At 36.4% G+C, this 22,883-nt stretch overlaps 1 long non-coding RNA gene across 1 annotated transcript; it reads right to left on the bottom strand.

The window, feature by feature from the left end:
- LOC139356132 (uncharacterized) lies at positions 1-22,039 on the bottom strand. Its single transcript, XR_011607529.1, has 5 exons — positions 21,937-22,039; positions 10,383-10,453; positions 7,205-7,280; positions 4,818-4,952; positions 1-196 (listed from the first exon to the last, which is right to left on the bottom strand). It is a non-coding gene; the product is annotated as an uncharacterized lncRNA (long non-coding RNA).
- Between the last annotated feature and the right edge of the window lie 844 nt (positions 22,040-22,883).

The raw sequence follows: 22,883 nt of genomic DNA, 5'->3' as shown, positions 1-22,883 counted from the left end.
ACAACCTCAGTCTAATAATGAGAAAAAAGAAAACAGCAGACAAATTCAAGTTTAGGCACATTTTGCAAAACGTCTAACCAGTACTCCTTGAAACCATCAAGGTCATTAGAAACAAAGTCTAAGAAGCTGTCACAGCCAGAAGCCTAAAAAGACACGATAACTGTAACTAACATGGTGTCCTGGATGGGTTGGGATCCTGGAACAGAAAAAATAAACACATAAATAGGTAAAAAACAAGGAAATCTAAATAAATTAGGGGCTTTAGGGAATAATACGTTGATATTGTTTTATTAATTGTGACACATGCACCATGCTAAGATCGGATGCTAATGATAGAAAGAGGAACCAGTGGGGGATATATGGAAACCCTCTAATTGTTATAATTTTTCTATAAACCTAAAGCCACTCTAAAATAAAAAGTTTATTTTAAAATATCGAATGCCTATAATTTTTAAATGTGTAAAAATTTATTTTGTTTTAGGTGTTAGTCATTTGACACTTGATATATGAAAATATTTTGCAATAAAAACAAATTGCAAATGTGTGTAACATTAAAAGTAACTAATTCATCGTTTTTGAATGATAGAGTAGCATATGAATGTTGTTAGGAATCTTTTGTTTGAGTCCTATCACTTAGTATTGTCACATTAGGCAAAAATATCATAATCCAAGTATATGGTTCTAAAATTAAATTCCAATAACTCAGATGAATTTAAATTTAACAATGGGTAAATCTTCCTTGGGTCCTTCCCATATGGTTTTATATGACTCATCTGTAAAAGAAGCCCCTAACTGACTCCTGTTCCTTATATTCGGTTTTTCTTGAACCGGCAGCAGTCTTGGATGTCTCAGTGTACCTAGGCTCTGCATTCTACAAAAAAGGATAATAGAATGGATGTGCAACAAACATTTTATTCTAATAAATCTATTAAGGAGATTTGCTATGAAGCATTCAAACAGTAAGTATGCAGTTTGACTGTAAGAGTTTTGCTTTTTAAACAATCATTTGAGTTTAGAATCTGGGAGAAAGGTCAGTGCGTCAATAACATTATTCTCTCTTTGGAAAAAGAGAAAAAAAAAAGTCCTGAGATAACATCTAAGAATTTAGTTTTCTAAATGTCTTGGCATTTGGATTGGAGTTTTAACCTGGCATAAACATTATTACAATTGAATACATACTTGTTCCAGTGAGCATCAGATTTGGTGCTTAAAGTAAGAATTATTGATGATTAGTAAATTGTTAGAATTAGATGTAATATTCTAAATCTTGTTTTAAATCCTCTTTCAGAAATATAAAATGCCATACCCTTTTCCAGCCAACAAATCAAATACAAAAGTAATAATAATTTTAAAATTATGCTTGTCTTCTTAATTTATATTTTGCCATTTTTCCATTTTTCTTTATAAAAAACGTCTAAACTAATACTCGCATTAGGAATCCCTTCTGAATCAAATCTCATATGAGATTAATCCAATGTTGAGAATTCCAAGAAAGCGAATTCACAGGTAGGCAGAAAAAGGTATTTGAAGTTAGCCGGCTAATTCACCATATTTAGAAAAACTATAACTATCTGCCTAGATACATCTTTTTCTAAAATTGGATTTATATCTTCAAACAAAGCAAACTATTCTATTTACATGTACGTTATGCTGTGCCTTGCTTGTCAAAGTGTTTCCCGCGGATCAGCCACATCAGCATCACAGGTAGCTGGTTAGAAATGCACTCTTGTCTCCACTCGAGATCTCCTGAGTAAGAATCTATACTTAGCAAGATTTCCAGGCAGTGTGCATGCATATGAAAGTCTGAGAAGCACTGTTCCACACAGCCACTGTTATTTGAAACAATATTTTTACCAGTATATGCTATATAAAATTCAAGCTAAAGTTTAATTTGCTGTTACTGCTTTTGTTATTTGTTTCATCTCCTTTTCCAAAATTTTCTCCTCCCTAGCACTGCAGCAATCTGCCTCTGTAACTGGTCTCTGACATCTCTGTTACATCACGGCCCCAAAGAAGCCACCGTTATTGGGGAAGCACGGGAGGTAGAAAATTATACCATTCATTTTTGCATTATTTAAGTAAGCAGTTAATAAATGACATATATATAATTTTTAGAAACAAACCACTATCCAGTAACTCTAGCAAGATTTCCAAAACAATTATTTCAAAGGTTAAGTTAAAGGCATTTGTATACAGAGAATTTGAAGCCGCCAGATAAAAAGATCCAGAAGATGTTCTCTAAAGTTTACAATATCTGAAATGCAAAGCAAAAGAATTTGTATTTTGACATTGAGCTCTAATGAAAGAGATTGTGCATGTATATATGCATGTGTATTTTAAAAACCCTTATTAAGATTTTAATTTGCCATCAAGGGCAACTTGTCATACGAAGATGAAACTATTTTATGATTCATTAGCCAAGTGTGACTGAGACAGCTGAGATTAATTTAATCTTGGTTTTTATGCATTAGTATTCAAAAGGAATCTGAAGCAGAGAGCAGCACTTGGTTTTATTTTTATAATGAAGGAAATATTTTGCAGCTTCTGTTTTGATGATCACAATGAGCTGGAGGATTAAATGGTTCTATAGTTTAACACAACTATGGATTAGGAATGAAAGCTATTTCCATGATGTCTTGCTGTCCTTTAGACACACGCTTGAATGACACTGTTATGAGAAGCAGAAGCTGTAACATTTACCCTGGAAAACAAATGTTTACCTCAAGCAGCAACTGACATTTCTAGCTTCTTGCATGAATATCAGGCACTGCTTCAAATCACTTATCAGCCTCAGTCCTTGTATCTTGGTCTTGGGCCTCAGGCCAGTATTAGATGAGTGGACCTGACCTGACTGAAACCAGGATGGCTTAAGCACCCCAACAAGAGGCCCTCCCAAATCCGCATCTTCAACACCTGAGCCCTGATTAAGCACATTGTCACGATGATACACTGCTGTTGCCATTACTGTTGATGACGTGTCTATAGAGACCTCTGGCTAAGGAAGACCCTAGGTCTTCCTGTCAGCAGTACTTCTTTCCTTTTCTGCTACATGCACATAATCCATCATGATAGTAAGCAGAGCTCTTCAATTCCCTACCCCCTTTACATTATAACAATGAAATATTCCTCCTAATATCTTAATTGCTCCAACAACTGTAGGAGTCATCATTCTGATGTTTCCCCCCATTCACATCTCCTTCTCCTCTCGATGCAAGTCTATGGAGCCAAATTACACACATTCACACACACATATATATATTTTTTACCATTAACAATGATTATTATTATTGACAGTGTATCATATGCCGTGCATCCCATCAGCTCCAAGATTTTTTTATTCTAGACATCCCAAGCAATTTGCAATTAACTCTCAACTAAAATACTACAGCATTATTAGTCTATGTCACAAATTTAGCATTTATATTACATTGTAGTATGATTATATACACGTAAGTTCTGACCCCTCAACTGAACTGTAAGTTTCTTAATGATTGTATTTTACTGTACATAATAGGCTCACAATAAATATTGGAGAATTATTTGAAAAGCCATAATGAAATATTTTCAGAAGTTGAAAAAGAACAAAAAAATATAAATACGCATACAGAAGTATGTGATACTTCACCCACACATGAACAGAGTCAGTCAAATGCAATATTTAATGGGAAACAAAATTCAGAGCTCTAACTCAGATCTGCAAAAATGTGACCTTATTTCTCCTTAATCTCAAGTTTCTTACATGCATCTGTATCTTTTGATAGCAGTAAAGAACCTTGCTAACAAAAGGATAGCTTGATAATTTCTTACTTAACTGTTAGTTGTTCTTATGTAAATGATGAATTCAGGATTTCAGCCTTAGTAGTTGAAAGTTCAGCCTCCATTCAGGGCCCCTGCCCCCCATCCTTTGTTCTTTCCCTATTCCCTTTCTTATCCATGAGGAACGTGTTCACATAATGTTGTGGGAGCATCACTATCTTTCGGTATCCATGAAATATGTTCTAATATTCTTCCACAGCAGGATTTACTAGGGATCACCTATCCAACAACATGCCCTCGGGGCAGTGGAGAGAGCAGAAGTCCTCCCTAAACACATGTTTAGTTCATGTGCAGGTATTTCTATAACAAAACACACTATAGAAAAACCATGAGGAAGCAAGCCCCTGAGACTGAAGATATACTCAAGGTAATGTTTGTGTGCTCACTCTGCGAATGACAGTATTTTCCCTATCCAGCTCTACCACATGGTTCACTGCCCCTGGTATTTAGAATCTCATCACACCTGGGATTTTCCCAAGTACCACTTGATAGCTTAGCTTCTGAAACTAGAGTTCCACACAGGCATTCTGGCACACGGTGAAATCAAGCTTCAGAAGAAAGCCGCCCACGTCACTTGACGTGAAACCGAGCTGCTAGTGTGTCTTACTGCCCTAGTCAGAAGTAGCTGGAGAGTATGGTTCCCAGACCCTTCTTTTGGGGGATTGTCTGGCCTTAAAAGTGGTTAAGTGGGTCATATGATCTAATTCTGTGCAGGTGAGGATATTCAAGATCAGCTTCCTAGAGAAGTGACAAAGGTATTATGAGAATGAACATCTTCTTCCTCTTTGAGTTGGTGGTTGCTGAGACTGCCAGGTAGCGAAATGAAGAGTGAACAACAGAAATTATTTAGAAAATCCAGTGATCGCTGGATGTATCTGGCTGATCAGCAGGTTTCTCAGTCCAAAATTCTGAGCATCTCATGTGGCATCATTCAGACATTCATACAAAGCCAATAGGTAATGGAAATAGGTCTGGAAGATAACCAATAAGTAATATCTTACCAAAAACTTCCAGCTCTGATGTTGGTGAACAGTTATACACCTTTGTTCTCTCTTCTCTGGTGAGAGGTTCATTCCTAGACTGCTTCTCCACTCCACATATTAACAGCCCCTGGAAAGCCACTGCATTCATCTCTCCTGTGTGAAAATTCAACATTCAAACACTGATCATTCTTTTCAGACCAAGTTGAAGTCCCATTAAACAGGTAGACAACTCCATTAGCAGTCATTTGTCTACACTCTATACTTCACAATAAGTTAATGACACAGCTCAATAAATGCCTTTTCTGACTTTATTTTTTAATATATGGACCGTATTCACAAGTCAAACTTCAGTTTCTATTTCCAAGTGCATATGTGCCACATTTTGGAACAGTGAAGACATTTTAAAATGTGACTGAGAGGTTAAGTATGGCTAAAAAAATTAATCTTCAACTTTTTTCCTTGTTTCTTATTGAAATGGATTCCGTAAATATTATTTGGAGAGGTAATTGCTTACTACAGTTAGAAAGAAAAGAAGTAGTTTAGGGAAAGTAATTATATTTATATAGCCTTTGCTTAGATTTCAAAAAGTATATGTCTTATGACTTTAAATACAATTGCCTGCATCCTGTTTAGCTTAACGTCCAGATAACACCAGCAAAATGTGTTCTCCTTCATCAGTTTATTGGTAGCTCTCTCTTTTTCTTTAATGTATTCTTAAATACAACATTGGAATTTCATAAGGACAATATTCTAGGAATGGCCTGAAGAAATGCGTGCGATCTGACCTAACATCACTCCTTTCATGAATGATTTGGAAAAGGCAATGTTGTGACTGGTTCGTTGTAATTCAGCACATTTAACCTACAGTTACAACAATCATTATTCCCAAAATGTGTAAGACAGCCAGGGTATCAGAAATTCTGTCCAGCCTTCTCCCTTAGCTACTCATACCTGTCAGACCTCATATCCTGATTTGAAATTGAAAAGCATTACAATAACAACTACAGGCTGGCGTGTTGTTAGTTTTGTCCAGGCAAATATATTTATTTCCAGCCTCTAGGATCCATGCAGGTACCATAGTCTTGGAACCCCACCCCTCTGTTTACCATTAACTGTGTAGGACAGTGACTAAGACCACAGGTTATGGAGTTAGAGAATTCCTTCTGATACTTCCTGGTGGAATGACAGTGGACGATATCTGTAATATCTGTAAAGCCTCAGTTTTATCTTATTTCAAATGTTAATAGTATTATTTACCTCATAAGTTGGTTGTGAGGATTAAATGAGATTATATATATATATAATATATATATATTAAATGAGATTATATATATATATATATGGCATAACTTACAGTGCCTTGTGGGTATAATTACTCATGAAATGTTAGCTATCATTGCTGTCATTATTTTAGTATATAACCAAAATTAACATTATGTGAGGTCCCACTGGCAGGTCAAAAATTCCCTTCAAATGTTATTTGGCTATTTCTGAGTTATTGATTCTTATCTTCATAAGAATCAGTATCTCAGGTTTTAACAAATAGAGATCTTTTATGTGTATTATTTATACACATATAAGTGTATTATTAGTAGATTCGTTATTTTATTATTTTACAATAATAAAATATTGTATTATAAAATAATAAAATATTGTAATATTTTACAATATTTTAAAATATCACAATATATTTATTGTAAAATACAATAATAAAATATTGTATTATAAAACAATGAAATATTGTACAATAAAAAATATCGTATTATTTTACAATAAAAAATGTGTATTATTTATACACATATAAATAATCATCTCAAATAAATTTACTACTTGTTGTCTGAATAAATCCTGGTTTTCAAAATGACTGCTGAAAAATTTGCAATTTATAACAATATCAATATAATAGTAACTTTCCCTAACCTCCAAAATGTTGATATTAAAAATATAATTTTTTTGGCATTTTAGTTTTAAAAAGCAAATCTATTTGGGTAAATGGTGGTCTAAACCTGTTTGGACCAAATAAAATCATAAAAATATTTAAATCATCTACTTCTTCAACAAAGCACACTTGTGAATAAAGCATTGGCAAATGTTAAATTAGATCTTTTTATATAATTAATGACGAGAGAAAACTAGCAAAATGTTAAGAGAAACACTATTTTTTATATAAATATAGAAAACCTGAGATATACATATTTGGATAGAGTTAGAGAGACATTTCACTTTATGACATAAATACCATGTTTTAATGTTTCAAAATTTCAATTTGAAAGGGGGAAATATGTAATGTTTCTGCCAACAGCACTTACATAAATTTGATGTATGCTTGATATATTCCTTCTAAAATGCATTTTAAAAGGCAGATTTAAAAAATACTAAAACAGCATGCTTATTATCCACAGTACCTTATTTATATGCTCGCTCCACAAGCCACTGTGAGACCACAGTCTGGAAATGATTTTTCATGTACTTTTTCTTTATCTACCACAAGGAGGAAAATGTCATCAGCCATATATGTAACATGGCAAGAGGAACAAAAAATAAAAGCAGTGGCTTATGATCGAAGGCATCCTATAAAATACGTGTTAGCTGAAATACCATTGGCTAACTCCAAATATATATGGAACTAAGTGTAAAGTTATGGCTGGCAAGTTGCTTTGTGTCATTTTCTTGTCAACGCTCAACATGCCAAGTAGCACCAGCACTGTGCAAATAGAACAGCAATGACACAGTAAAATAAGGAAGGGCAGTCTGGATTAGCAACAAGGATACCAATACACTAACATACTAATGCACTAGACATTCTAATACTCAGGGACATGAGGGCATGGTTAAAATTTCATAGACTTTTGAATCTACTATAAAAACACACAACTTAGATTACTTAAATGGAAAATTATTTTGAATAGTGTTTCAATTATAGAATACTGTAAGGATTTACACGTTTATAATTTCAAGTACAAATAATCATACTGTGGTATTTGTCATTGAGTTATGATAATGTGATCAAACTTCTACAAAAGGTGGAATAAATTTCATCTTCAGCAGGTAATGCTGACCTTCTGATGGAAGTAAAATAGCTCTTTTAACATAGGCATCTGTTTTGGGGGCATAAGCCTAGAAATTATCCTTTCCTGAGTCACCAGTAATTAAAAATAGTAGAGAATATTTGGCCATAAATAAATAAGAGGAGAATGAAAAATAATGTCTATGTACAAATATGGTACAGACCAAAATTGTTTTGGAGAAAAACGTAAGTTATACTTATCTAATATAAGTCTTAACACACTTCCAGTGTTTACTAATATGCCAAAATTATCTTTATCATTAAGAGATGTAACAAAGAAGAAATGACGTTCAGAACTTAATACATTAACAAGAATGGTGTTTTGAAAAACATGAAAAATGTATAAAGTAAAATAGCAAGAATACACTATACCACTTTCAAGATACATAGCAGCGATTGAACAACGTTTAAATTGATTTTTCAGCAAATTTGTCACAATTCTCAGTTTAATGCATTTATAATTTTTCATCTTAAGTATGTGTCATATTTTTTCTAATCAGTTCTGTTATTTACTGTCTTATATAGCTTAATGCTTTATACATCAGCTTCTGTGCTTTGTATTTTATTGAATATGAATATGTACATGGAAAATTAATCCATGATCTTCTAATTGCCAAGTAAAAAAAGTCATGTGTCACTCTTCATACAATTGATTTCTCTGACTCATTTGACAATGTTGAGTATTTAATGACACTCTCTTCTCTTTACATAATAACTCTTACTTATTGTATGTCTTGGAAAAATGTTCAAATTTTTATTTACTATCTTCTTCTCTGCCCATTTCATTAATGTTAATAATGTCCATATCCTATTCACAGTTCTTCTACTCTTATTAAATAAATAAATTCAATTTATACTTTGAGTCACTATCGTAATCCAGAAAAGCAAAAATTAGTAAAATGCGCAGGAAAATAATGCAGTACATGCCATAATAGATGTGTCTAGGATGATAAAAATGCTGAGAAGAGTCGGTAGGGTGGCATCTATTGAGGGCAGTGAAGGCAGGTAGGAGGCAGCATGGCCCATCTTAAGAGCTTATTCCTGGGACAGTGAATGCGTCTGTGCCCTGGAGACTAGCACAGTCATCTCAACAGTGAGGAAGCTCAGCCCACAGTCAACTGTGTTCTATTTACTGTGCCTCCCACAGTTCAGTCTCCAAACTGAGCACTGTTGCTGTGAAGATGTCAGAGTGAACAAGGAGCCCTGTGGTCTCCTGTGGTTCAAGAAAGACTTCAGAAGGTATTGAGCAGCCATTTCAGAAATGGTGGATTATATTTTATTTTATTATATTTTATTTATATTTTGTTAACCAAACCTTTTTTGTACTACCTTACACCCAGTGTTTTTGCAATAGAGGATGCCGTAGCCAAAACTTGGACCTTTGAAAATAGACCCAAGGTATCCTAGATCTCTGGTGTTAACAGCAGGTCTTGGGCGGGGCAGGGTGGCTCACGCCCGAAATCCCAGCACTTTGGGAGGCCAAGGTGGGAAGATCACTTGAGGTTCGAGACCAGCCTGGCCAATAGGGCGAAACCCTGTCTCTACTAAAAATACAAAAATTAGCTGGGTGTAGTGGCAGGTGCCTTTAATCCCAGCTACTCGGGAGGCTGAGGCACGAGAATTGCTTGAACTTGGAGGGTGGAGGTTGCAGTGAGTTGAGACTGATCACGCCACTGCACTCCAGCTTGGCGACAGAGCGAGAATCTGTCTCAAAAAAAAAAAAAAACAACCAGCAGCTCTTATACATATAATAGAATTCTTTAAGAGTAAAATATCTTCTATATTTCAATATATGTATTTTGCTCTAGAGGCTATGAAATGCCATAATGAGATGATCCTGTTTAGTTTGATCAACAAGATTTTTCTATAGAAACTACTAATATTTCTAGGAAACCCCTAAATATTTGGCCATGTAACAACACATTTCCAAACATTCTATGAAAAAAGGAAAAATATATTGGAAAGTTGTAGAAGTCTTACTAGAAAAGATAGCCTCGGTGTGTGATGTTCCCCTTCCTACACCGGGGCCTACCATGGGGAGGGGGGCGGGGGGAGGGATTGCATTGGGAGTTATACCTGATGTAAATGACGAGTTGATGGGTGCAGCACACCAACATGGCACAAGTATACATATGTAACAAACCTGCACGTTATGCACATGTACCCTACAACTTAAAGTATAATAATAATAAATAAATTTAAAAAATAAATAAATAAATAAATAAATAAAATGTAATCTAGTGATATTTTGGGGTGCATTAATAAATGAGTTTTGTATTGTAAAAAAAAAAAAAAAAAAAAAAAGAAAAGATAGCCTCCAATAACTGGGATTGGCATGTTCTTTTCAATTTAAATCAAACACAATAAGAACTCTAGAGGAATTCCATTTACTTAGAAATAAAATAGCACATTTCAAAATCATCCATGCTTCAAATAGAAAATCACAAGAGAAATTAGGATGTATTTCGAACTGAATAAAGGTGAAAACACAGTAGAGTAGTACTTGTGATACTCACCTGAAGTATTTCTCACAAGGAAATCCATTATTTTAAATAGCAACATGTAGAAAAAGAAAGGTTTTCTGAAACTTAATGAAATAAAACAAAAACAATGACAAATTAACAAAGCAGAAATAGTTTCTTTGAGATTAAATTGTCAGAACTCTAGTAAGATTATTCAGAGAAAGAGAGAAAATAGCTGTATAAGAATAGCTATATTTATAAACATAGCTAAAGTCAGCTATTCTCTCTGTATTTATACTGTATAATATAAATATAGTATAAAAACAGCTATTCTTACGCAACTATTCTTACTATAAAATAGAATTGATAATAAAGTCTTTGACAAGGGAAACACCAGGATAAGCTAGGTTCATTATTAAATTCATAACATATTTTATGTAGAAATAATAACAATTCCAGAAGCTTTTTTAAAAAAAACATAAAAGAGGACAAAATGTTCCCTAACTCATTTCATAGGAGCAAATAACCTTGATACCAAAACCTGACACAAGATATCAAAAGAATATACTTGAAGATTGAAATAATATAAAAACATCATCAAAATATTAAGATATTAAATAAAACAATATTTTAAAGTAAAATACACCACAAGCAAGTAGGTTTTATCCTGGAAATGCAAAGCTGGTTCAATAGTCAAAAATCAATCAATGTAATTCACCACAGAACAGAATAAGAAGAAAATATGTAATCACCATATAGATGCAAAAAGTGCATTTGACTAAATAATGCATCTATCCATGAAAAACTCTCAAAAACACAATGAAACTGTCTTAACCTGATTAAGGACATGTTAAAAAAAAAAAAAAAAACTATAGCTGACAAAATACTTAATGTGAATGACTAAATGCCTTTCTTCTAAGATCAAAAAAAGAAAAAAGGAAAGTAAGTCTGCTCTACATACTTGTAGCCAATACTTTACTGGAGATCCTAGCCAGTGCAAGAAAGCAAGACAAATAAGAAAGATTTAAAATGAAGAACTAAAATAGCCTCTTTTTATAGATTATATAGTTGTTCCTATATAAAATCCTAAGTAATCAAAAATTGATGTGCTAAAATTAACTAATAAATTTAGCAAGGATTTAGGTGGCTTTGAAAAATAAATTAGAATTCTAAATATATTCAAACAATTAGAAAATATAATTTTAAATGGCATAAATGCCATAAAATACCAATAAATATAATTAACAAAATTATGGAGAACATCTATGATGAAAAATATAATGTTGAGGGAAACAAAGGACAATCCAAATACAAATATACAGTATGGCAATGGTATCAATAAGATGTCAATTCTTACCAAATTTATTTATAGTAAATGCATTTTAATCCATATCCTGACAGATATTTCTGCCACAGAAACTAATAAGCTCATTCTAAAATGTAAGTGGATATCAAAGAATCTAGAAAAGCAAAAATAATTTTGAAAAATGAAGTTGAAAGAGTTACACCATATTATTTCCAAACTTACTATAAAGCAACAATAGCCAAGATATGGCAGAGTTGGTGTAAATTTAAACATATAGATCCGTGGAACAGACAAAAAAAAAAAGAGTCGGAAATAGACCCATACAAATATGGTCAATGAATTTTTTACAATGACACAAATACATTTCAATGGAAAAAGATAAATTATTCAACAAAGGGTGTCTTAATACTTGTATGAAAAAGAAAAGCAACCTCTATCTCACACTATGAAATTTATTTGAAGTGGATTAGAGAGACCTTATTGTGACAGCTAAAATTATAATACTTCTTAAAACATAGATGGAACACAAAAAGCATAAAACATACATTTTTTTAGAAAGGATAAACTAAACATCATAAAAAGTAAAACCATCTGCCCTTCTAAAGACAGCATTAAGGAAATAAAATTAGAAACCACAGACATGGAGGAAAAATATATATTTATCTAGCATATACAAATGATTTTTACAATAAGAATTAATAAGACAAACGAGTCGAAAGGACTTAAGTAGGTACTACTTCACAAGAGAATGGTCAACAAATATATTAGAAGACGTTCAACATCATTGGTGATCAGAAAACTGCAAATTAAAACCATAATGAATGAGATACCAGTTTATAACAAATATAATATCTAAAATTAAAAGGCTAACAATGCTTTTAGTGAAAATACATAGCCACTGCATACCTCATATGCTGCTGTTGGTGAATTTAAAATTATGGCCAAGCAATTCCATACATGGATACTTACTGGAAAAAATAAAACATATTTCTAGAAAAAGCCTTGTACGTGGCAAGACTTGTACATAACTCCAAATTAAAAACAACTTAATGGTTCAGGTACAAGCAAATGAATTTAAAAATTGCGGCATATTCATATAACTGAGAGCTACTTAGCCATGAGAAAGGACTAACACGCAACATGGATGACGCTCAAAAACATACTGAGCAAAGGAAGCCAGAAATAAAAAAAATGCCACAGTGTGCATCCATTTATGTGAAGTTGTGGAGCAGCTGAACTCAGCAACTGTGATAGAAAGATGAGTGAGCAGGGTTGGAGGAACCCTGGGATGACTTTTATGGACAATGACGATGCTCTTGCCAGCACACACTTAAAATTTTTCCTTTTTGTTGTATCTAAATCACACCTCAATAAAGATGACAAAAAATAAATAAAATAGAGCATTCCATTTTAAGTGAGAGCACCATGTTCACTCAGTTTTTGAGCTGTTTTATGAACAATGAGCTCATTTTACTCTACACTAAGTTTCAGTTGTGTGACTATAAGGAACAATTAAAGGCATCACAGAACTGTAACACCCTGTGTGTGTTTTAAAAATTGAATGCAATGTATAGATGTGGTTAAATGCAAGCTTCCTGTTGCCTTGCTACTTTGAGAATCTGGGAACTCCTGAAACTGGCTAGAAGAACAAATAAAAGTCCACAGAAATTACAATGTTCTGACCAAATCTCCCCCCGCCCCCGGCCAAAAAAAAAAGAGATTTAAGAGAGCACGGCAGGTTTTGGAATAGATTTGTTACTGGATTTGTCAGATCCAAGGAAGATTCTTGGATCTCATGAAGGAAGGAATACAGGGTGATTCACAAAGTGCAGTGAAAAAAGCGGGTTTATTAAAAGTTATTTTATTATAGAGTAGGGCACCCTTGGAAAGCAAGAGGAAAAACCAACAGGCTTTGTTTTAAGTTTTCGTTATATAGAGGTCTTGTCTATGCAAAGACTAAGCTAAGCTGTATCTACGTGCAGGTGAGCAGGCATCATGACAAATTTATTGCTGTAGTGATTTAAAGAAAACTAGCCTTGACCATCTAGTGTGTGAGTACATCCAAGCATAGCTATTATTATCTTCAAAACATATATCGTTATGGGTATTGGGACATCTGGACTCTCTGCTGTTGTAGGAGTGTGCCCTTGTAGGTACCTTTAGGCTGTTTCCTGTAATACAAACATCCCATGAATATGGGTCATGACCGGCAAGGCATGTGCTTTGCTAGTCTCAGAATGGAACTGAACCAAAAAGGCATTACACTGTCCCTCCTTGGCTCCTGCTTTCCTGACAAACTGACCATCATTAGGATGTCTGGAGTGTGGGAAGTGATGGGTTAACCACCAATACTATAAACAGTATTCTAAGGAGTCCAGAGTCCATATATGAGGCACACATAGTTTAACATAGAACAGATGCATCCAACAAATATTTCTTAATTAGAAAAAAATTACAATTGAGTGGGGGATTATGTATGTTAAAAGAATTTACAGAAAGCTGGGAAACATTGACATCTGCTCTTTTTGCTCAAAGTACTTCAAGAGTACCCAGGATGTAATTAGACAAACCTATGTATACAGTAAGAAAAAAATATGTTATTAAAACAAATGAGACTAGGCTGTATCAGAAACAAAATATCGCTCAAAAATAAAAAGATCACTCAAGTGATCTAGGTATCTCTTTGCAGAAAGATAAATCATGTTGCGGTAACATTTTAAAGAGAGGAATTTTTAGTTTCTGCAAAGACACAGAAAAATAAATGTTTATTTACAGGACTTTTGTTCAATTATGCATTCCAGTTTTCTAAACCTGAAAATGCCTTAGAATGTGTGAAAGGAAAGCCACCTGTCACACTTCTATAAGCAAAAATCCAAAACATATGATTTCTAATGCTGTAGGCATATGGCCTTTAAAAGTTATAAAATTCACTTGCTTTGAAAATGACTTTTTACATTGCTAAGTCTCTATCCAGATAACAGCTGGATACTCAATCCTTTTCTGCAACTAAGGCCTCATTTTTATTATTTCATGGGGAGGTGTTTACGTTCTGTGGAGATTCCTGTGAGCTTCTACCTCTGCTGGTGTCTTGGGGTTCTCTCTTGGGGGCTCGGAATTCCCTGCACTCCATCTCTCAGCCACGTGAATGACACAGATTTTCCCTGTTTCTCCCAATCACAAACCTTTGCTTATGCTCTACTCTTGGTCTGAAATGCTGTCCTCCTACTCCCACCTGCTAAATCCTCCTTGCTCTGAAGTCTGAGGAAGCCTTCTCTGACCCCAGTTCCTCCCTAGGAATTCCCCCTCCAGCTGTGTTACAACTATCTCTGCTGAACTCTCTTTCCTGCTGGATTCCATAAGGGCAGAGCCTGGGTTCCGTTCATCATTTATCACCAAGAACTAGCAAAGGGCCTGGAATAAAGTAACACGCAGCACTTGTCAGATAAATCAATCAATGAAGGTGGGACAGCAGCAGCTACTTTGCTTCTTTTTCTTCCTGTGCTTTCATTTGGTGTTGGTAGCTGTTGCTCTGTGAGGCGGGTGGAAGTCCTTCCAAGGCCTGAAATGGATTCTGCAATCTTTCATGGAATGTTCTCAATTTCCACTCCAGGTGTGAGAGAGGACTTCTCACATTCACAAACCTCTCTTAGCTGGCTTAGCTTGGTTACTTGCAATAAGAATTTCACAGTTCATGGAACATAATGAAACATGTCCTGTGCTGGCAGAAGTGATTTTGTGTCAAAATGAACTAATTTTTTTAGCTTAACTACGTCATTACCTACATCTATTAAGCTGAACAATTTCAATTGTTTTTGATGGCCTCAGTTTCTCACTTACGAAATGAGGGATTGAAGGATATGATCTTAGTGGTTCTGAATAATATGCAGTTCTCAGATAAAATTACCAAGGCTCTCACAGCATATACACTCAGAAATATGTGATGCAAATGCATGGTTTAAAATATATTGTGCTTTCTGTAAATTAAATCTTATAAATCAATTGTATTAGCAAATGTGACAGTGTAACAAAAATGTAACCTGTAAGTCGCAACTGGAATTGGCTCAAGCTAAAAAGTAAAGTTATTGACACATAACTGAAAAGTCAGAGTATTTTAGGTTTCTGTTTTCTTTTTAAAATATACTTTAAGTTCTCAGATATATGTGCAGAATATGCAGGTTTGCTACATAGGTGTACACGTACCATGGTGGTTTGCCACACCCATTAGCCCGTCATCTACATTAGATATTTCTCCTAATGCTATACCTCCTGTAGTCCCCCAACCCCCGACAGGCACCCGTGTGTGATGTTCCACTCCTTGTGTCCATGTGGTCTCATTGTTCAACTTCCATCCACTTATGAGTGAGAACAGGTAGTGTTTGGTTTTCTGTTCCTGTGTTAGTTTGCTGAGAATGATGGTTTACAGGTTCATCCATATCCATGCAAAGGACATGAACTCATACTTTTTAATGGCTGCATAGTATTCCATGGTGTATATGTGCCACATTTTCTTTATCCAGTCTATCACTGATAGGCATTTGGGTTGGTTCCAAGTCTTTGCTATTGTGGATAGTGCTGCAACAAACATAAATGTGCATGTGTCTTTATAGCAGAATGATTTATAATCCTTTGGGTATATGCCCAGTAATGGGATTGCTGGGTCAAATGGTATTTCTGGTTCGAGATCCTTGAGGAATTGCCAAACTATCTTCCACAATGGTTGAAGTAATTTACACTCCCACCAACAGTGTAAAAGACCTCTTCTTTCTCCATATCCTCTCTAGCATCTGTTGTTTCCTGACTTTTTAATGATCACCATTCTAACTGGTGTAAGATGGAATCTCACTGGGTTTTGATTTGCATTTCTCTAATGATCAGTAATGATAAGCTTTTTTTCATGTTTGTTGGCTGCATAAATGTCTTCTTTTGAGAAGTGTCTGTTCATATCCTTCACCCACTTTTCGATGGGGTTATTTTTTTCTTATGAATTTATTTAAGTTCCTTGTAGATTCTGGATATTAGCCCTTTGTCAGATGGATAGATTGCAAAAATTGTCTCCCATTCTGTTCACCCTGATGATACTTTCTTTTGCTGTGCAGAAGCTCTTTAGTTTGATTAGATCTCATTTGTCAATTTTGGCTTTTATTGCCATTGCTTTTGGTGTTTTAGTCATGAAGTCGTTGCCCATGCCTATGTCCTGAATTGTATTGCCTACATTTTCTTCTAGGGTTTTATGGTTTTAGGACTTATGTTTCAGTCTTTAATCCATCTTGAGTTAATTTTTGTATAAGGTGCAAGGAAGGGGTCGAGTTTCAGTTTTCTGCATATGGCTAGCCAGTTTTCCCAATAACAAATATTAAGTAGGGAATCCTTTCCCCATTGCTTGTTTTTGCCAGGTTTATCAAAGATCAGATGCTTGTATGTGTGATTTCTGAGGCCTCTGTTCTCTTCCATTGGTCTATATATCTATTTTGGTACTAGTACCATGCTGCTTTGGTTACTGTAGTCTTGTAGTATAGTTTGAAGTCAGGTAGCATGATGTCTCCAGCTTTGTCCTTTTTGCTTAGGATTGTCTTGGCTATACGGGCTCTTTTTTTGGTCCCATATGAACTTTAAAGTAATATTTTCTAATTCTGTGAAGAAAGTCAATGGTAGCTTGATGGGGATAGCACTGAATTTATAAATTACTTGGGGCAGTATGGCCATTTTCACAATATTAATTCTTCCTATCCATAAGCATAGAATGTTTTTCCATTTGTTTATGTCCTCTCTTATTTTCTTGAGCAGTGGTTTGTAGTTCTCCTCGAAGAGGTCCTTCACATCCCTTGTAAGTTGTATTCCTAGGTATTTTATTCTCTTTGAAGCAATTGTGAATGGGAGTTAACTCATGATTTGGCTCTCCAATTGTCTATTATTGGTGTATAGGAATGCTTGTGATTTTGGACATAGATTTTGTATCCTGAGATTTTGCTGAAGTTGCTTATAAGCCTAAGGAGATTTTGGGCTGAGGCGATGGGATTTTCTAAATACACAATCATGTCATCTGCAAACAGAGACAACTTGACTTCTTCTTTTTCTATTTGAATGCCTTTCTTTCTCTTGCCTGATTGCCCTGGCCAGAACTTCCAATACTATGTTGAATAGGAGTGGTGAGAGAGGGCATCCTTGCCTTGTGCCGGTTTTCAAATGGAATACTTCCAGCTTTTCCCATTCAGTATGATATTGGCTGTGGGTTTGTCATAAATAGCTCTTATTATTTTGAGATATGTTCCATCAATACCCAGTTTATTGAGAGTTTTTAGCATGAAGGGGTGTTTAATTTTATCAAAGGCCTTTTCTGCATCTATTGAGATAATCATGTGGTTCTTGTCATTGGTTCTGTTTATGTGATGGATAATATTTATTGATTTGCATATTTTGAACCAACCTTGCATCCTAGAGATGAAGCCGAATTGGTCAGGGTAGACAAGCTTTTTGATATGCTGCTGGATTTGGTTTGCCAGTATTTTATTGAAGATTTTCGCATCAATGTTCATTAGGGATATTGGCCTGAAATTTTCTTTTTTTGTTGTGTCTCTGTCAGGTTTTGGTTATCAGGACGATGCTAGCTTCATAAAATGAGTTAGGGAGGAGTCCCTCTTTTTCTATTGTTTGGAATAGTTTCAGAAGGAATGGTACAAGTTCCTCTTTGTTCCTCTGGTAGAATTCAGCTGTGAATCTGTCTGGTCCTGGGCTTTTTTTGGTTGGTAGGCTATTAATTACTTCTTCAATTTCAGAACCTGTTATTGGTCTATTCAGGGATTCGACTTCCTGTATTTCAAGTTTCAAAAGAAATTTCATGCATGCTGCAGTTCTGCTCCTCTGTTTTTCCTGGTTCTGCCTGTCTTTTGTGTCTGGGCTGCACACTCAGGTTGCCTTCCCTTCTGGAAGCAAATGGCTGGCTGCAGTTCCAGGCCTGTGGTCCAGTCTCTTCCCCAATCATGAAATGAAGTCCTGGACATCACTCTGATTGGAATAAATAGAAGAAACTTTCTGTCTCTAAAACAACCTATTTGAGCAGGGCTGGAGTCAGGACAGGGGTTGCATTTGGGAGCTGTGTATATGTGTCTCAAACTTGAATCTTCTTTCTCTTATAAGAACATCAGTTATTGGATTTAGGGCCAATCCCAACCCAAAATAATTTCATCTTGAAATTCTTCCTTTAATTGTATCTTCAAAACTCTTTAATCCAAAAAAAGGTTACATTCTGAAGTTCCCAGTCGACATATCTTTTGGAGAGGCATGAATTCAGCCCTCTACCGTCTGCCTACTGTCTACTTCCAATCCATGTCTGCTCCATGAGAAGATGACATCTACCTCATCTCAACATCCCTGACAATCTTAACCCATTGGACTAAAATCTATTCTTAGTCTAAAATCTCATTAAAAAGTATTATCAGGTCAAAGATACCAAATCTAATCATCTAAATCAGATATAGGTCAAACTTAGAGAAGGATCCATCCTAGGGTGAAATTCCTCTCCTTCTCTGGACTTGTGAATCTAGCAAACAAGTTATCTGCTCCCAAGATACATTGGTGTGTTTACATCTTCTCCATTTAAAACTAAGAAGACATTTGTTATTGCTTTTTCTTTTATTCCAAAAAGGAGAAAAATGGGAGGGATAAAGGGGCCACTGGAATTAAGCAAAACCTAGCACGGCAGACCCTATTAGGTTTTACGGCTTGAGAACAATCTTTTGCAGCATGATCCTACACACCCTGGGCCCACAGCAGCTCTGTGGGTGGCCCCTGCCCCTGGGCCTTTAGCGGTGGTGTGACTGGCTTCTGGGTGCAGGTGGCAGTAGCTCAGTCAGTCTCTAAAACCACAGCTCTGTCCTTGGAGTCATTCTTCCTTTTTCTGAAAGGGTAGAGCATGTTGGCTGTCAAGTAGCTCTATTGGCCTGTTTCCTGCTTGTAAAGTTTATAAGTCCCATGACTTTCTCTCATTTTGTCTTGTCTCTGTCCCTTTTGGTCAAAGTTGGCAGTGTTTCTACTGATTTAACATTCTCAAAATCCTCATGGGTTCCTGTGTATAACAAGGGAATCTATGTCATTAGACAGAAGAGTTCTCCAGAATTCTTCCTGGGTAACCCTATCTCTTTCCCTGGGTTCTGCTCAGATTGGATCCATGATACGTGTCTAATCTTTTCAGTGAAAGGTTTTCTGGGCACTCCCTTGGTGTTCATTACAGGACATCCTTTCTCTGTCCACAGTGAAGTTCCTCATCACGGTATCCTTTGCTATCCAAAAAGGCTCAGAACTTCCTAAGTCATCAGGTCCTGGTCCCTTTTTTGCTCCAATATTCTTTCCTCAAATTATCTCTCTCCTCTCATATTTTACCAAAATGATTAAGAAGAAACCAAGCCTTACTTTCTTCATGTTCCTTGAAATACCCTCAGCTAAATAGCCAACTTCATTGCTTACAAATTATCCTTTGCACTCAACCTCAGAATACAACTCAGGCAAGTTTCTGCCACTTTATAACAAGGATTTCCTTTCCTAGCATTTCCAATAACACTTTCCTCATTTCCATCCCAGATCCCTGCTGAGGTCTCCACGTCAGCAGAATCACTGAAAGCATTCATATTTCCCCCAACAGGCTTGTCCAGGCAACCTAGACGTTTTCTGTCATTTGCCTCAAAGTTCTTCCAGCCTTCAACCCCCAATTCCAAAACCACTTCCACATTTTTAGGTATTTGTTACAGAAGCACTCTGCTTCTTAGTAGCAAAATCTGTATGGGTTTGCTAGAGCTGCAATTACTAATGACCATAAACTTGTGGCTTAAAACACCAGAAACGTATTCTTCCATAGTTCCGAAGATTAGAAATCCCAAAGGAAAGCGTCAGCCGGGCCGGTTCTTTTTGGAGACACTGAGGGAGGATCAGTTCCATGACTGCTAAACAGAGAGACACATAGAGGTTGTGCTAAAGGATATGGAATTTCATTCATCTTTCATGTAGCCGTTCCACAGTGAGTGGTCCAGGCTAGTGGAGCAGTTTGCTGTATGGAGCCATTGACTTAGGCTCTTCTCATGGTATTATTAAACCACACTCTAGGCAAGAGATCTTACCCTTATCATATGTAGTGCTCTCTTTTGGCAGCATGTTAAAGCCTATAGACTCCTCAAAAAGAAATAATAATATAGATAGCCAGGCATGGTGGCTCTCACCTATATGCCTATAATCCCAGCACTTTGAAGGCCAACTTGAGAAGATGGCTTGAGCCCAGGAGTTCAAGACCAGCCTGGGTAACATAGGGAGATCCCATCTCTACAAGAAATTTTAAAAGTATCCAGGTGTGGTGGCATACACTTGTGGTCCCAGCTACTTGGAGGCTGAAGTGGGAGGATTGGTTGAGCCCAGGAGTTGGAGGTTGCTGTGAGCTATGATGGCACTACTGCACTCCAACCTGAGTAACATGGCAAGAGCAAAAACAAGCAAACAAACAAACAAACAAAAAACATACGGCTACAAAGGAAACAAAGTGAATATAGTTTTCAAAATATAAAAATATAAAAACAAAATATTTGAAAATTGTGATATGGTAACATAAGCTGCTTTAATATGACATTAAATAACCTAATCTAAGGGAGGAACTTTGTGCCCAGCATCACTTTGAAGTGGTGATGAGCATAAACGGTACACTTATTTTGAAGTCTCGTTCATTCCTGTGATATGATATGAAATCATCTAACGTTTCAGTTGGTGAATCAGAGGTACTGCTAATGCTATTGTTTCTTTTTTCCTCATTCCTAGTTAAAGGCAATGATAATTTTTTTAGAAGTTCTTACAAATAAGGTAACAATTATTATTTTCATAACTAGTTCATGGAAACCTAGGCTAAGATTCTCTGCTCTGGGGGCTTTTTCTACTTTGCAGATTTGAAGCCAGGCCACTGCTATCTCCATGTTGTATAGCAGATGGGAAAGGAAAGTCCAGAGCAGAGAGTTCTGTGGCTGAGGTGCACATGCGCACGCATGCACACACACACACGCACGCATGCACACATGCATGCACACACGCACACATGCACACACGCACACATGCACACACGCACACACACAGACGCACACATGCACACATTCCCTTCACTCCATTCAACTTGCCTGAACTCTGTTGTGAAGATGGAAGGGAATGGAGGAATATGGTTGGTGTGTGTGGCCACATTCCTAGCTAAAACTTAGAAGGAAGGTTCAGTTACTTTGAAAATCAACAGCGACTGGATACTGGGATCATCGACATTTTCTATCACAACATCCCACCAACCTCATATCCAGGTCTGTAGGGTCCTTGGATCACTGTCTGCCAGTGATTCTTGGTCAGAGCCACAAGCTCAGCGCCTCTACGTTCTTCTTTACCTACCTTGGAAAGAAGAGATGAGTCTTAGTCATCTCCTTGTAAGTTCCCCTGACTTTTTTTTTTTTCTTTTTTTCTTTTTTTTTTTTTCTTTGAGACGGAGTCTCTCTCTGTAGCCCAGGCTGGAATGCAGTGGCCGGATCTGGGCTCACTACAAGCTCCGCCTCCCGGGTTTACGCCATTCTCCTGCCTCAGCCTCCCGAGTAGCTGGGACTATAGGTGCCCGCCACCATGCCTGGCTAGTTTTGGTTTTTTTGTATTTTAGTAGAGACGGGGTTTCACCATGTTAGCCAGGATGGTGTCGATCTCCTGACCTCGTGATCCGCCCGTCTCGGCCTCCCAAAGTGCTGGGATTACAGGCTTGAGCCACCGCGCCTGGCCAGTTCCCCTGACTTCTTATTCACCTTGCCCAGCCTCTTCATTAGCCGAATACCCTAGGGAAATACAGCTTTTCCCAAGACAGTCACACACACACTCACCTAGAACCAGAAGATTGTAACATTGTCTTTGCTTGGGGCCTAGGTATCTGCTAGTCTAACATTTCAATAACCAAGAGAATCATTGGAGTGACTTAAGAGGATCAAGGATAACTGTGCTCTCATGTGAACATATATCTCCGCCCACCCAGAAGGGCAACCAACAGCTTCTTGATTATAGGTGTCTTATTCCACTTATTACTCCATTAAACTAAGATACGGTCCCTGGGTCAGGAGAAAGGTGGGTGGGTGGGGAGATGTTAAGGTTGGTTTTATAGGTGTTGCATTTCAGGTCCCCATGCGACTGCTGAAGGGAGATTTTTAGGAGGCAGCTGAACATTCTCTATGGATCTCTAATGAGAGGTCTGCACTGAAGATATA

The sequence above is a fragment of the Macaca nemestrina genome, chromosome 9, assembly GCF_043159975.1.
Source record: "Macaca nemestrina isolate mMacNem1 chromosome 9, mMacNem.hap1, whole genome shotgun sequence".
NCBI classification, from domain to species: Eukaryota; Metazoa; Chordata; class Mammalia; order Primates; family Cercopithecidae; genus Macaca; species Macaca nemestrina.
This window is presented reverse-complemented; position numbering and strand designations above follow the sequence as displayed.